At 40.7% G+C, this 15,864-nt stretch overlaps 1 protein-coding gene across 2 annotated transcripts in view; it reads right to left on the bottom strand.

Annotated features, from left to right (window-relative positions):
* The window catches only part of RABGAP1 (RAB GTPase activating protein 1), a 151,262-nt gene extending 135,454 nt beyond the window's left edge, over window positions 1-15,808 (bottom strand). The window contains exon 1 of one of the 2 annotated variants that reach the window (XM_054689760.1): window positions 15,710-15,808. The gene's annotated coding sequence lies outside the window, so the exon portion shown is untranslated. Of the gene's footprint in view, window positions 1-6,593; window positions 6,662-15,709 lie in introns of those variants that run through there. The other variant, XM_037494407.2, reaches the window with a different exon arrangement.
* Between the last annotated feature and the right edge of the window lie 56 nt (window positions 15,809-15,864).

Here is a 15,864-nt window from a genome sequence, read left to right on the forward strand (position 1 = left end):
CCTACAATACCTATGACAATTTACTTCTTTAAACTAGATACACTAATTCTAGAAATGAAGGAATTTGTAAAACAAAGTATTTTTAAAGCTATCTAATTTTTTTTAAGATTTATTTATTACAAGAACTGGGGTATAGGCCAGAGGTGTGGGGGTGAGAGGATCTACCAGAGACAGACCAGGGAACAGAACAGGAAGATAGACCAAAGTACAATGCTGAGGGGAGCAGCAGGTGAGTCAGGAGAGGTCTGCTGCACCATGTGGGTAGCTCCCTGGCCAGGCATTGATCTCATGCTGCAGAGGCTGCGGACAGCTTCACAGCGCTAGGCTCAACCCCTTGTGCCACCAGAGAGGCCCCTAAAGCTATCTAACTTTTGGAAATTTTTTAAAGTAATCTTAAAATTGTGGTTAAATATACATAATGCTACCATCTTAGCCATTCTGAAGTGTACAGTTTCTGTGGCATTAACCATATTTACACTGTTGTGTGATGTCAGCCCCATCCACCTCTACAATGTTTTCATCTTCCCCAACTGAAACTGTTGCCATCAAACACTAGCATTCCTGCCTGTTAACCAAAGTCTACTTACTTTTTATCTCCAGGAATCTAACTACTCCAGGTATCTCACATAAATAGTAGAATTATACACTAATTTTTCCTTTTGTGGCTAGTTCATTTCACTTAGCATAATGAAGTCAAAGTTCATCAATCTTATAGCTCAAGTCAAAATTTCCTTTTTCCTTTTTAAGGCTGAATGAATGCCATCCCATTGTATGTATACATCACATTTTGTTTACCCATCCACTAGTCTTAAGTTTGTAAAGCCTGATTGTAACTTTAAGGGATTGTTTAGGATATAACTCATAAAATCAATACAGTGAAATACCTAAAAAAGAGATTTAATGTTTTCAGTTATTTCTCCCATCATTGTGAGTAATCAAACTTTATTAAGACTTTTAAAAGTTAAGAGTCTGGGGCCTCCCTGGTGGCACAAGGGGTTAAGATGCAGCACTATGAAGCTATCTGCAGCCACTGCAGCACAAGTTCGATCCCCGGCCAGGGAGGTGACCACACGACGCTGCAGACCTCTCCTTGCCCATTGCTCCCCTCAGCAGTGTATTTCAGTGGATCTGCCTGTTCTACTCCCCACTCTGTCTCTGGTGAATCCTTTCACTCCCTGAATCTCTGACCTGCATCCCAGCTCTTGTATGCATAAATAAAATCTTTTTTTAAAAAAAATCTTAAAAAAAAAAAGTTAAAAGTCTGGTGTAAGAGCGATCTGAATTTTTTCTACTGCAAATCAGAGATATCCAGGAAAAGAAGTGGGGGGTGGGGATGCCAGGTGCTTGCCAATCATAAACTATAACTTAAGCAGTAACTAGTTACAGTTTTACAAGTGAAGAAACTTGGTCATTAAGTAGCTTACATTCCCTCATATGCTAAGTAAGTCCAAGTCTTCAGGTATCTTTCTGGTATTTTGATAGCTCTAATAAATAGTACAAGAGGTAATAAAAGGGGATGAAATACACCTAAAACATTTCATTTAACTGTGTTGGTTATTCAAGTGCAATACTATTAACACCTGAAAAAAAAAATTAGCCATAGTTTCCCCATGTTTGTTTGATATTTCAGGACAATGCACTTTGATTTTTTTCCAGAACTCCAGGTATGCTGGATTCATGCCAATTCAAGACAGCACCTCTGAAACTAAATATTTAAATTATTTGGATACCATTTCCAAAACAGAAATCTACCTTTGGGAATGGCGAAAATTACTATCAATGTATTATTTATTCACACAGATTATATTTCTGACCTTACTAGCATAGATTTGAAAAAGTACACTTGTCTTTCCCTTTCTAGATGACTTTATAAAGCATAATGTAATTTACATTTGTGCTTTATAAATATAAAATACGAATATTTTTAGCAATGCAGGATTGTCCAAAGACCTTTCCTCCTTTTGGGACATTAGTTAATATAGTTCTTTCTCTTCCACATCAAAAAAATAAATCTATTCCATTTAGATTAGCAACTTTTCCACGCTTGGATCTGAAATGCTTGTTTTACTCATTTCTCCTGAAATTATGCATTTTTTTCTTATTCATTTTGATGAACAGCATCCAATTCAGAGCAAATCTCTGCTTCTTTTCCCCTTCCCCAAATCATTTAACACAAGCCCAGTTTGTAAGTTCTTTCTTACATGCTCTTAATGAGATGATGCTTGGTTTTCCATGTTGCAGGCTCTCTCTCAATGCAATAAGTAAATGAAATCACCTTTATTCAACTACAGCCGTGCTCTTGGTGGTGCCTGATGGTTGCAAGGTAGATGATATCCAAAAAATACCTTCAGCACGATTTGTTCCTGACCCAATCACCTTTTATCCAGTTTGAGCAGAATAGAAGCCTGTAATTTATCTTCAATTCCAATATCTTCATTTCCCAAGCCTTATCTATAGACTCATTTTGTTACCACTGCATCAATCTTTGTTCAAATTACGAGTATTCTTAGACAAGTTCTATGGTTCTGTAACAGGCTTCTCATCTTCCATTTTTATTCAACCAGGCAGATTTTTTCTAAAGAACCAACATAATAATCATGTCTCTCCTTTCCTTACCACTTTTCTACTAGTTCCCATTGTCCTTACAAATAAGACCAAAATTCTTAAAATGTCTTATGTTATCATAAATTTTTACTTGCCTTGCAGAGTCCTGATTTATTCATGGGATCCTAGAGAACAAACCCAGCTTTTGCTCTCAATAGTATAACAGTTTAGGTAAGGTGTATGGTCACAATAGTCACAGGGACCTGCACTGATTGTCTGGTTTATACACACATCTCCATTCTTATGTTGCCCTCTTTCCTCAAACTATATGGATTTAATGTTAAGCAAGAAAATCATCTGATTGATGACCAAAACCAGGGGGAAGATACAGAAAACAAGGTTTCATTTTTCTATGATCTCTGATTTTCATAGGAGTGTGTAGAGGGACACCATGAATGAAAGAAGACACATGTTTTCTGCACCTTCCAGTGTAAGAAAGCCCTGGTGCAGTTACACAACCATGGTGAGACATTCAGTAAGTGTGCTGAATGGGAGGGCAATCCATAAATATTTACTGAGCACCTTCACATTACTGGAACAGGCACTGTGTAAGAAGATAAAAATTTCGCAACTATTTCATTAAGTTCTATAGTTGTTTTATATCTATCTGAAAAGACCTTTTTTTCACAACCAAAAAGCAAAACTAAAAAGATTGTTTCTACCAGGGAATGATATATTAGGTTTTGAGGCTAAACAGAAATCAGATTGTTCCCCAATTCAGAGAATTCAACAGGCTGGTATAATAAGGATACAACTGTCCTGCAGATATAGCACATCTGGCCATGGAAAATCGTGAGGCACAGCAAAAGAAATTTCAGAGACATTCTCACAATTGCCAGAATCCGTTTATCAGTATACTTTCAAGGGCAAAAGAAAGTTTATTATCTCCATGGTTAATATTAAAATGATTAATTCTCCTCAGTAGCACTACATAAATGCCTATTATCTAATTCAACTTAGCTTTGAATGTTGCCTCTTAAACTGATGTTTATATTAATGACATTTGCTATTTAAAATGTTCCCAAAGAAAGATTTTGCATTATCAATTCCTTTTCCTGATAGAAAAGCCACCCTCAAAAGCTGGAAAACATGATTATAACCACAGGTTGTGTTTACCAAATACATGAGAAAATGGCAAGAAAGAAACTTTACGGTCATATTGTTATCTGCCTTTAAGAGTTATTATTTTGCTAAGTTACTATAAAACCTAATTTGTTAATGTACCTTATGAAATGCCATATTTTTGCAGGAGAAAACTTTACTGCCACAAATAACATTATCAGATAGATTCCAAGGGCTGTGATTTACAGCACACTCTCATGCAATCTTAACTAGAGACACCTAACAGCCAAACAGCAACTCTCAGAAACTTGCAGACTGCAGTGATGGGTGGCCCAATTGTACAATGAAGAAGTTATATATCTTCTGTGTTTGAGTCCAGGTGATACACATCATTTAATGTCAAGCATGAACTCAAAAACAAATTGAGGGCCTTAATTTTACTATTTAATGATTTCACTAAGCTAGAATAATCTTCCAAAAAAATCCCCATGGATAACAATCTCAGAATGATTATATGGCTGCTTTGGAAATAGGGAAAATTCCAAGCTAAATTCTATAAACTAAAGTGTTCATGACTTGCAAATGGCTGTATTTGGAACCTCAGTCTTTGCACATGGAACAAGGGTGTTGACAAGAGTGGCTACATTTTAAGTTGAAATGTTTACCCAATATTGTTTTGACTCACAAGTTTTCAAAAGAATAACTATCTCAGGATCAACACAAAACCAGGTGGGGGTGAGAGAACCAGGTAAACAGTTTATGCAAAGTAGAAACAGCTGTTAAGTTGATAATGGGTTTTTCATTTATATCCATGGAAACGGAGTCCTTAGCTGGATTATCTTTCTTCTGGATCTAACTATGGAAACCCAATAAAACAAGACATTTACATACAAAGTATCCACATGTCAGGCCAAACTCTGCTTTTTAAATTGGTTAAATTAGCACTTCTTTAGTACCATTTGATGTCTACCTCGAAGAAAGATTATTTCAGGAGTCTTCCTTTCATTTATTCCATTTGATAAGTCTGATGACATAATTATATGGAAAACAAAAGCAACATTATGGGCAGCCTTTGTGAGAACCTCAGCACACCAGTGTCTAAAAGACACTCAACAGTAGCTCCAATTTGAACTATTTTCTGAAGCCTGTGCTCAAAGGTCACTTGTTAAAACAATTACTGTGAAATGAGACCTTCAAAGTAGGCTTCAGTTCAGCTGGAACATACTCAATAAGAGACAATGACTTCTTTTAAATAATCTGAGCTGTAAAGTTCAGTTGTATTTGTGGAAATTCACCCTCCTTCATGTATATGATGTGCATCTTCTATGCAGTAGAAAAGATAGGAAACAGGTGTCTTCACTTTTACAGAGGCCCACTGAATTATTATTTAACCCAGATTAAGCACCTGTAAACTGCTAATAAAACACAATGCCAATGACAAAATGCACGTTTGATAGGTTAACCCTCCTGACTGGTATGTACCTTTCATATCAGTGGCTTAATTTACTGTAAACAATTATAAAACTGAAATGAAAAATGTACCACAAAGTTGCAATAGTTCAATTTTAATTACCAACTGAGTTAATTTGTATTAAAGTTTCATATACATTGTGTTACCAATAAATACAAATCAATCAAGGATTCAATTTTTATTAATGCAAACTGTGGTCTACAAAGAAAGACCATAAAGAACGCTCTCCCTGTTCATTTTTTTTTTTTTTTTTGGTCCCTGTTCATTTTTATAAGTAAACTCTATCCGCAAAAACCTTCAATATAAGCTAAAATAGTACCCTATACCCGTCTGGATTAAGGCCAACAGGTCTTTCGCCCAAAAAAAAGTTGAACGTCCACTTCCTTGTCATCTAGGCTTTTTTCCAACTACTTTACAAACATCAATTTTATGGGACCGTTCAAGTCACCCTCCATTGGCTTCTTCCTAAGTAAAGCAGTTGGACACACAGGCACTCACTACAGTCATGTCTGTAAACACATGTGTTTTATTTGAATGAAGATATCCAATGACTTGTAAATCCCCATCCCTGACAGTTTTCCCCCATTGATTACAAACGACAAAAACCAAAGCGCCTCAATTCAAGTTGAAACGTGGCTGTAAACTAATGCAGCACAAGCGGTGCGGGCCCGAGAAGCATGACACTGAACATGGCATCCTCCTAAGACATTCGCTCCCGTGTCAATTAAAGGACTGGCCGGAGAGCCGGGGGGACGGGGTGTCTGTGAGGGCAGGAGCAGGAGCCCGCGCGGCAGGAAAGCACTGCCGGGCCCTGGACCGCGAGCTCCTGGAAAGGAGGCGCGGCCTCGGCTGGACTCCCGGGCCCCTCAAGGCCGCCGAGACTCGCCAGACAAAGCAACGAGGTGCAGGGAGCCGAGGCGCGGGGCGGACGGGAAGGGCGGGATGCCGGGGCCGCTCTGACTCCGGTGGGGAAGGAGCGCGAGCAACGCCGGCGGGAAGGCGACCCTGGACGCGAGGCCCCCCAGCCTGGGCGCCCAGGGGCCGGCGAGGCCGCGGCCAGGCTCGGAGCCGGCGCAGTTCCCAGGAGCGACCGGGAGAAACTGAGGCGGGGGGAGCGGCCAGACGCCCCAAGACGACCCAACCCGAAAGCTAAGTCCAGAGGAAAACCGGCTTTCTGGGGGGCGAGGGCCGGGCGCGGGCGGCCGACACCCGCCCAGACAGGGGGAACCGGTTCGGGCAGGGGCGCGGGGCGGCCCCGCCTGCGCATGCGCCTCTCCCGCGGCCGGGCTCCCCCTCCCCCCAATCACGGCTCCCCTCAAAACCCGGCTCCGCCGAGGAGCGGGGCGCCGCCTCGCCGGCCCGGCCCCGGGGGCTCCGAGCGCGGCCCGGCCCCCCGCGGGGCCCCCCGGGCTGGGTGGGGGTGAGGAGGAGGACGCGGGGGGGAACGCGGCCCTACCCGACCCGCCGTCTCCTCCTCCGCCGCCCGCCGTCCGCCGTCCCGGAGGCTCCGCCGCCTGGGCCTCCGCGGCGCCTCCCCGCGCCCGCCCCCCGCTCACGTGAGCGCGGCGCTTCCGCCCTCCGCCGCGCCGGCCCGCCCGCCCATAGGCCCGCGGCCGGCCCGCCCGCCCATTGGCCGCCCGGCGGGGGGGGCCTCCCCGGCCCCGCCCACCCGCGCCTGCGCGGAGCCCCGGCGGCAGCCAAGCTCGGGCGCGCGGGGCCGCGGCCGGGTCTGCGGCCGGGCGCGGGGGCCGCGCGGACCTCCCGAGCCCGAGCGGGCCCAGCCGCGGAGGCGCTCACCTGTCGGCCCACTGCCCCTGCCAAGCCAGCACCTGCCCACGCTACTCAGTCACCTGGCCGCCGGGGAGGGCGACAGGGCGCCTGGGATCGCGATCGGCCCCTCTGAGCATCCCGCGGGCTGCGCCGCGCACGGGGAGGACGCGGGTTTCTCGTTCGCAAACACCAGGGCGAGAGGCCAGATCGCGCCTCGCAGTCAGAACTCCTGGTTCCTAAGTCCAGGGGCCGCTGGCTACAACGCGGCTGCCTCTTTGAGGTTTTTGAGACACAGACTAGGACAGAAATGAACCAGGCTGTTTCAGAGGGTTACTTGAAGATAGGGCTGGGGTTCCATTTAAAAAAATCCTTCAAAACCGGTATACAGAGCAAAGACAATAGAATGAAGTTTAAAGTCCCGGTCCTGAATGAATTTGCAGTGTGCTTGGGGAGAAAAAAAAAACGATTAAAGGTGCTGCTTAAATCTTGGTAAGTTACAAAACACTTCCACGGCCGCTCCCTTACTCCTTCCCTTCCTTTGTTCAAGCAGAATATGCTCTTTTCCTGGTGAAGTGAGTCATTCACAATGTTTTCCTGTGGATATTGCATCCAAGTCAACCAAAGAAAAAGCAAAAAAAGCTATGCTCTGTTGCTCTTTGTGACTTGTCTCACAATAGATTTGGCTGCACTCCTGCAGGAAATATCTTTGTTCCTTTTCTCTAAAAAGTTATGTAATAATACACACCCACTTTTAAGTATCCAAATAAATAGTTTTAGAAAGTAAAATCTCTTCAAATTTTGAAACCCCGACAAAATCACTTTAATATTTTGGTGACCATACTTCTATGGATTATTCATATGTATACCCAAATATGTATGTAAATCTTAACAAAGCTTAATTTTTTTATTATAGAATCATTACAGTATGCCACGTAGATATACGCTAAAAAAACACCATCATATATCCACCATCAATGTTAATACCTTAATATATGCCTTCTGTGTGTATCTACATATTTTCAAAATTAGATCACACGGTTCAGCAATCTGGTTTATTCAATTAACAACTACCTTATTATTTCAGTAAATTTACCTCATATAATTCCTACATCCCATTCAAATTTTCTATCCACCTAAAAATATTTCAACAGCTGGCTTTCCCATTTCAGTAAATTTTATTATCATCTAATTCCAAGCTATAATAAAAATGTTCTGTTAACCAAAAAAGATTATTTTACACTTCATTTTCCCCAAATCAGTATCCAACCCACAGCCACACATTGCATTTGGTCATGCCTTTTTTTTTTTTTAAGATTTATTTATACAATAACTGGGGTACAGGCAAGATGCTTGGGAGGGTGAGAGGATTCACCAGAGACAGACAGAGTGGGGAGCAGAACAGGCAGACTGACGAAATACACTGCTGAGGGGAGCGGCAGGTGAGACAGGAGAGGTCTGCAGCGCCATGTGGGATTCTCCTGGTGGAACCAGCGCACTGCAGAGGCTGCTGACAGCTTCACAGTGTGGCGCTCAACTGCCTGTGCCAGAAGGGAAGCCCTGGTTATGCCCTTTAAGTATTTTTTTTTAATCTAGCCCTTAGAAAAAAACTAGAAGGCACTGATTTATTAAAGAAACCATGCCACTTAAAGAGCAAAATTTCCTACTTTCTGGGTCTGTCTGGTTGCTTTCTCAAGAGGTCGAGTTTGTACCTCTAGACCGGCTATTTCCTGGGAACTGGAATTGTATCTCAAGTTTCAGTGATCAAATATTGTGAGCCAGCTCACTTCCCAGGTGATATGTTACACTTCATGTTTCAATACACTGGATACAATACCAAGACTGATGCTACTGTTGACTAAATAGATTAGTGATAACATCCATAATGTTTTTATCAAGGAGTCTTTTCTAAAAACAGACTGTATCAATAGTCTACTTCAATGCCTACCAGTGCGAAACACCTTAATAAGTTAGCCAATCACAGTAAACAATCTTAGGTGATAAATATGCTCAACATTTTACAACACAGAGCTCAGAACATACAGTTAGGTGTAAAAGTAGAAGGTGGGACTGGTGTGAGGTAAAGTGATGTGGTAAGTTATAATCAAAATGAGAAGGATCCTGAATGTAAAAATAAGGAAAATGAAACTATAAGTCTATACACACCGGGGTACACTTATTTGATCGGTGTTTAAACACAGATTCAATATCAAATTTGGAATTTTAAAAAGATTATTCTGATAGGAATAGAATAGGCAAAGTAGAGGGATAGATAGAACAATTTGGAAGCTGCCTAAGACTAGAAAGGCTTGAAGTAGTGCAGAAAAAGGGGCAATAAATTAAGAGTTAGAGAAGTATTTAAAATTGACATATCTTCAACTTCTTTGATTCTTGTCTGAAATCTGATTTTGAACAATACTAATGAATTTTTTGTTACTTTACTTTCCAACTTGAGAATTTCATTTAGGTTCCTTCTTATAATTCTTGTCTTGTTAATTCTTTTTTCCATACATCATTTTCCTGACTTGTTAATATTTTCTTTTACCTTAGTGAGCACCTCAAGGCAGATATTGTAACATGTTTGTCTAGTCAGATATCTGAGATTTCTCAGGGGTGGTTTTGTTTGCTTTATTTTCTTTGAATGGATTAATCCTTGTTTCTTTGTATGTCTTATGATTTTTTTTTTTTTTTGGCTGAAAAATGGGCATTTGAATCTTAAAATGTGATAACCCTAGAAATCAGATTCTTCCCCTTCACCAGGGTTTGCACTTTGGTTTTTAATTGTTGAAAGGTGTCTCTGTGCTGGAGATCAGGATCACCCTGAGGTGAAAACTTGAGGTCGACTCAGGAATTTTGTGAGCCTGTATCTTTCTCTGGCTAAGTGATGGCTTTCTAATTTTCCCCATATAAATGGTTTCTTTTGAACATACTAATCCTTAAATGTTTGGTTGGGAAAACAACCAACCAACCAAACAAACAAACAAAAAATAGGTGCTGTTCTTTTAAATGCCTTGGAAATCAGTTCAGCTGATGAGGTAAAACAATGGCAGCCAATCTCTGTGCCTGCAACTCAGAATTCAAAAGCTGCCATTAGAACAAGAATCCCAGCATTTAGAGAATAAGGTTATTTTCTATTCTGGCTCCAACAAACCCTACCAAGAATGTGAAAATGGCTGCCTGCCACAGGTTAAGAGGTAGGAGATGGGTAAGTGTTATATCACACTAGAGGCTCACATTGACTGAAATGAAACTCAATTTATCAACCAAGCTTTCCCCTGGAAGATGCAAGCATTCAAATAAGACTCCAGAATTCCACATAGTTATTTCAGGCAGATACTGCCAGTACAATTGTTGTCTAAGTAGAAAAGTGGATTCCATGTGCTTCCTACTCCATCTGAGAAACAGGAAAACAAAAAATGAATGAAGAAATGTGAATAATGAGCAGAGCCTATGAGATCTGCGACACTATCAAGAGCAAGAACATATCACTGTGGAAGTCCCAGGAGGACAAAACAGAAGAAGAGAAAGAATAATAAACTGAAGATTGACAATCTTGAAAGCATAAACAAGCGTGTATGTGAAGAGACTTGTCAATATAAGGGATCCTCAATAAGATTATCAGCCAATTTCTCATCTTAAATCTCGGAGACCACAGAGCAGTACATCCATAAGATTCAAAGTGTGGAACAGGGGCCTCCCTCCTGGCTCAAGGGGTTAAGACGCAGCAATATGAAGCTACCCACAGCGACTGCAGCATGAGTTCAATCCCCCACCAGGGAGGTGACCCATATGGCGCAGCAGACCTCTCCTGTCTCGCCCGCTGCTCCCCTCAGCAGTGTATTTCAGTCAATCTGCCAGTTCTGTTCCCCTCTCTGTCTCTGATGAATCCTCCTCCCCCCACCCCGCGTCTCTGGCCTGTAACCCCAACTCTTGTATGCATAAATAAATAAATCTTTTTTTTTTTTAAAGTGTTGAACAAAAAACTGTTAACAGAGATTTTTATATCTGGCAAAACTGTTCTTTAAACATGAGGAAGAAAGTAAGACATTTCTTGATTTAAAAGAAGTTAAGGAAATTTGTTACCGCTTAAATCTGCCCTTATGAAATGCTAAAAGAAATCCTTCAGGTTGAAATGAAATGAAAGGATGCTTGAAAGTAGTATGAAGCCATATGAAGAAATGACTATCCCTGGTAAAGATAAACACTTTGGCAATTATAAAAACAAGTATTACTACAATTATGGTTTGTAATGCCACTTCTTATTATCTACATAATTGAAAAAACAAATGCCTAAAATATAACCCATAGTTTTGGGCACATACTGAATAAGGATTAAGACTATAATATTAATAACAGAAAAAGGGAACAGACCTGTATATGTGAGTTTTTGTATGAAGTTGGTATTAATTCAATTAGACTGTCATAACTTTTGACTGTAAAATGTAATTCCCATGGCAACCATCAATAAAATATCAGAAGGAAATCGGTGAATCGGAATGGTTTACTAAAAAAAAAAAAATTTAAGTAAACACAGAAAAAAAGCAGTAACAGGAAATAAAGGATACAAAAATTATAAGGCCTATGGCAAACAAATAGCAAAATGGTTGAAATAAGTCCTTCCTTGTCAGTAATTACTTTAAAAGTAAATGTCATGAACTCTCCAATCAAAAGACAGAGATAGGCAGAATGGATTTTTCAAAATTAGCCAATTGCATGCAGTCTAGAAGAAACGCACTTTAGCCCCAAAGATAAAATGGTTAAAAAAAAAAAGATTTCACGTAAATAGTAATCAAAAGAAAAGTGCTGGTTGTACAATACACTCATACAAAATAGGTTTAAAAAAAAGTTGCAAGAGACAAATGACATCATATATTAGGTTGTATAAAGATAGTGTAATAATTATAAACATTTGCACACCTAGTAACAGATGCTCAAAACACATGAATCTTGGACAGGAATCTAAGAGAGGAATACAAGTAGGTATATGATGCTTCTCAAAAGTTTGCATTATGCTACTTTGTTTTTATGAAAGACCTGCATTAGTATGTCTTCACTAACTGAAAGAAATCTAAAGATGTTCACTTTTGATTTAGTTGCCAAAGGTGTTCTGCAGGGAGCCTCTGCAGCAAGCATTTACAGAGGCAGCACAGAGCCTGAGCACCAAGTACTCAAGCACTTGAGTACTACCAAGCTTCTTCCCTAATAAAGAATTTACACAGAGGCCTCCCTGGTGGTGCAAGGGGTTGGGATGCAACCTATGAAGCTATCCACAGCCACTGCAGCACTAGTTTGATCCCCAGCAGACCTCTCCTGTCTTGCCCACTGCTCCCCGCAGCAGTGTATTTCAGTCAGTCTGCCTGTTCTGTTCCCCACTCTGTCTCTGGTGAATCGTCTCACCTCCACGCCTCTGGCCTGTACTCCAGTGCTTGTATGCATGAATAAATAAATCTTAAAAAAAAAAAAAGAATTTTACACAGGCTGTGTTTATCATGTCATTCCTGCTTTAATAGTATTATTTTAGATCTATATGTTACTTAGCATGATCTGGTTTATTGTTTTTGGGTCTAGAAACACTAAAATTTTTCCTTATAAATGGGTAATAATTGCTTCTTCGCGGATGCCATTTCAGTTCATACATGGTTTTATAGGAATTCTCTACTTTTGGATAATGGGAGAAACCTGTAAATGATTTTATAATAACAGGGAGACTTCAATATCCCGTTTTCAATAGTGAATACAATCACCAGTTAGAAGATAAGTACTTAAATAGAGGACTTGAGCATCACAATAAAATAATTAGACCTAAGAGACATACACAGAACATTTCACCCAACAACAGAAGAATAAACATTCTTTTCAAGTTCATATGGGACATTCTCCAGGATGGCCATATGTTAGATTTCAAAACTAGTCTCAAAAGATTAAAAGAAGAGATATTAAGAATCTTCAACCATAATGTGATGCAGTTAGAATAGGTAACAGAAGGAAAATGGGAAAAATCACAAATATGTGGAAATTGAACAACATGCTCTTATTAAACAACTGATGGGTCAAAGAAGAAATCAAATGGGAAATTAGAAAGCAATGAAATAACATACCAAAACTTACAGGATGCAACAAAAGCAATGGTCAGAAGTAAAATAATAGTTGTAAATGGCTACAATAAAAAAAGAAGAAACTTTCAAAGCAGCATCTTAGCATTATGCCTTAAGAAATTGAAAAAAGAGGGCCTCCCCGGTGGCGCAGTGGTTGAGCTCTGGGTTGCAAAGCTGCCTGCATCCTCTGTGGCGCCGGTTCGTTCCCCGGCTGCTCCCCCGCCACCAGAGGAGGGTCCCACATGGCGCGCAGACCTCTCCTGCCGCCCGCTGCTCCCCTCAGCAGTGTACTTCGGTCCTTCTGCCTGCTCTGCTCCCCGCTCTGGCTCTGGTGAATTCTCTCACCCTCCCGTGCTTCTGACTGTACCCAGTGCATGTATAAACAAAAACAAACAAATAAATAATAAATAAATAAAAAAACATGCCTCTATAAAAAAAAGTTTAAAAAAAAAAAAGAAATTGAAAAAAGAAGTGCAGCAAACAAAAAGCTAGCAGAAGGAAGGAAATAGTACAGATTAGAGTGCAGATAAACAAAATAGAATAGAAACAGAGTGGGTAACAGTCAATGAAATCAAAAGCTGTTTCTTTGAAAAGATCAACAATATCAACAAACATCTAGCTAGACTGACAATAATAGAGAATATGCAAATAACTAAAACAAGAAAGGAGAAGACATTACTTCCACTATTCCAGAGATAAAAGGAATTATAAAGGAAAACTATGAACAACTGTATGCCAATAATATAGAACATAAAAGACAAATTCTTTGAAACTCAAAATTACCTAAACTGATTTAAAAATAGAAAATCGAAGCAATTTACAACAAGAGAGATTGATTAACCAAAACAGCCCAACATCAAGCCATCCTGCACCAGATGGCTTCACCAGTAAATTGTACCAAACTTTCCATAATTAACACTAATCTTTCTCAAACTCTTCCAAAAAATTGAAGAGGGAATGCTTCCAAACTCATTCTATGAAGGCTTTATGACCCTCATGTCAATCAGATGAACCCAAGTAAAGAGAATTAGAACCCATTATTTATTAATATAGATGTAAAAACCCTCAATAACATATGCAGATCAAATCTAAAAGCATATTTTTAAAATAAATAAAGGTATGTTAAAAGAATCACCATGACTAAATGGGATTTATGCAGAAATGCAAGTGTGTTTTAACATGAAATAGATCATTGTAATATATCACCTTAATAAAATAAGGGGGTGGGGGATAAGCATCTCAAATGACACCAAAAAAAGGCATTTGACAGAATACAATAGACTTATGAGATCTCAAAAAATTATAAAAAATTCCTCAAAATAATAAAGATATTAATGAAAAACCCACAGTTAACATCATACTCAATACTTCAAGGTTCCTCTCTAAGATCACAAGTTAAGAATGCCTACTTTCACTGTTGCTGTTCTACACTGTACCACATGTTCTAGCTAAAGCTATTAGACAAGAAAAAGGAACAAAGGTATCCAATTTGGAAAGAAGAGGTAAAACTATCTCTATTCACAGACAACATGATTATACATAGAAAAATCTCAGACTCCACAAGAAATTTACTAGAGCACATAAAGTCACCAAAGTAGCTGGATATAGGGCCAACACACAAAAATCAGTTTTGTTTCCTACATACCACGGAAAGGAAATTAATACAGCAATTCCACTTACAATAGGATCAAAATACCCTGAAAATTAGAAAACAGCTGAAAAGTTAATGAAGACCTAAGTACATGGAAATATTCCACATTCATAAACAGGGAGATCTAAAGTTAAGATGACATTATTATCCAAAGTGATCTACAGAATCATTACAATCTCTATCAAAATTAAACAGCCTTTTTTTTTCTCTCAGAAACTTTAAAGCTGATCTTCAAATTCTTATGTAATTTCAAGGACCACCAACAGCCAAGATAAACATGATAAATACTAATTTTGGCCAACTCAAGACTTCTTGACTTCAAAACTTACTACAAAGATACAGTAAAAGACTATGGTACTAGCATAAGGCTAGACATTTAGTCCAATATAAAGGAATAGAGAGCCCAGAAATAAACCCTCATACGTATGATCAGTTCAACAAAGGTGCCAAGACCGCTAAACAGGGAAATCAGTAATATTCAACAAATGGTGTTGGAAAAACCATACAAACATGCAGAGAATGAAGTAGGGTGTAGCAACAGCGACGGCTACATATCATGAAGGTACTTAACGCCAACTGAATTCATATTTACATATAATTAAGATGAGAAAAACTATTTTTTTTAAATGCAAGAACCGCCACTTTCCCTCAAAAAGAAACAGGGAGACCACAGCAGCAACTGCATTGGTGAGAAGGAAAAGGACTCCAGGATGCTACTCAAGTTTTCGGCTGGGCATCATCCACACGGTGGATGACACAAGGACTACGGGAACTACAGAGAAGCAGCTCTGCAGATGAGCCTGGGCTAATGAACAGGTACATTAAACCTCGGGACCAGCCACTGGACAGGTCTCCCAGGCAGTGGGCCCAGGAGCTCGGAAGAGCTGTCTGGGGTGGCGAGAGATCTGTGGCTGGTCAGCCCGTCGCAGCTAGCGGAAGCATCGGGAAGGCCAGCGATCCCTGGGAAACACCAAAATCCCAAAGCGAGGAGAGAAACCCGCCTGCGGCTTTTCGGGCCCCAACGCGGTGAGTCCACATCCCGAGGCGGGAGGGACTTACCGAGGCTTAAGTGCAGAGGCGCCCTTCAGGCCCACGCAGGCAGCGGACGGTGCAGGCCCAGCTCAGAGCAGCCGCTGCGCTGACCCGGGGCGCAGCGCGCAGGGCCCGAGGGACGGACGCCGGGGAGCCGCGGCACCGCGGGGTGGCCAGCGCGG

Source organism: Talpa occidentalis, unplaced genomic scaffold (genome assembly GCF_014898055.3).
Source record: "Talpa occidentalis isolate TD23 unplaced genomic scaffold, MPIMG_talOcc4v2.1 talOcc4.7, whole genome shotgun sequence".
Taxonomy (NCBI): Eukaryota; Metazoa; Chordata; class Mammalia; order Eulipotyphla; family Talpidae; genus Talpa; species Talpa occidentalis.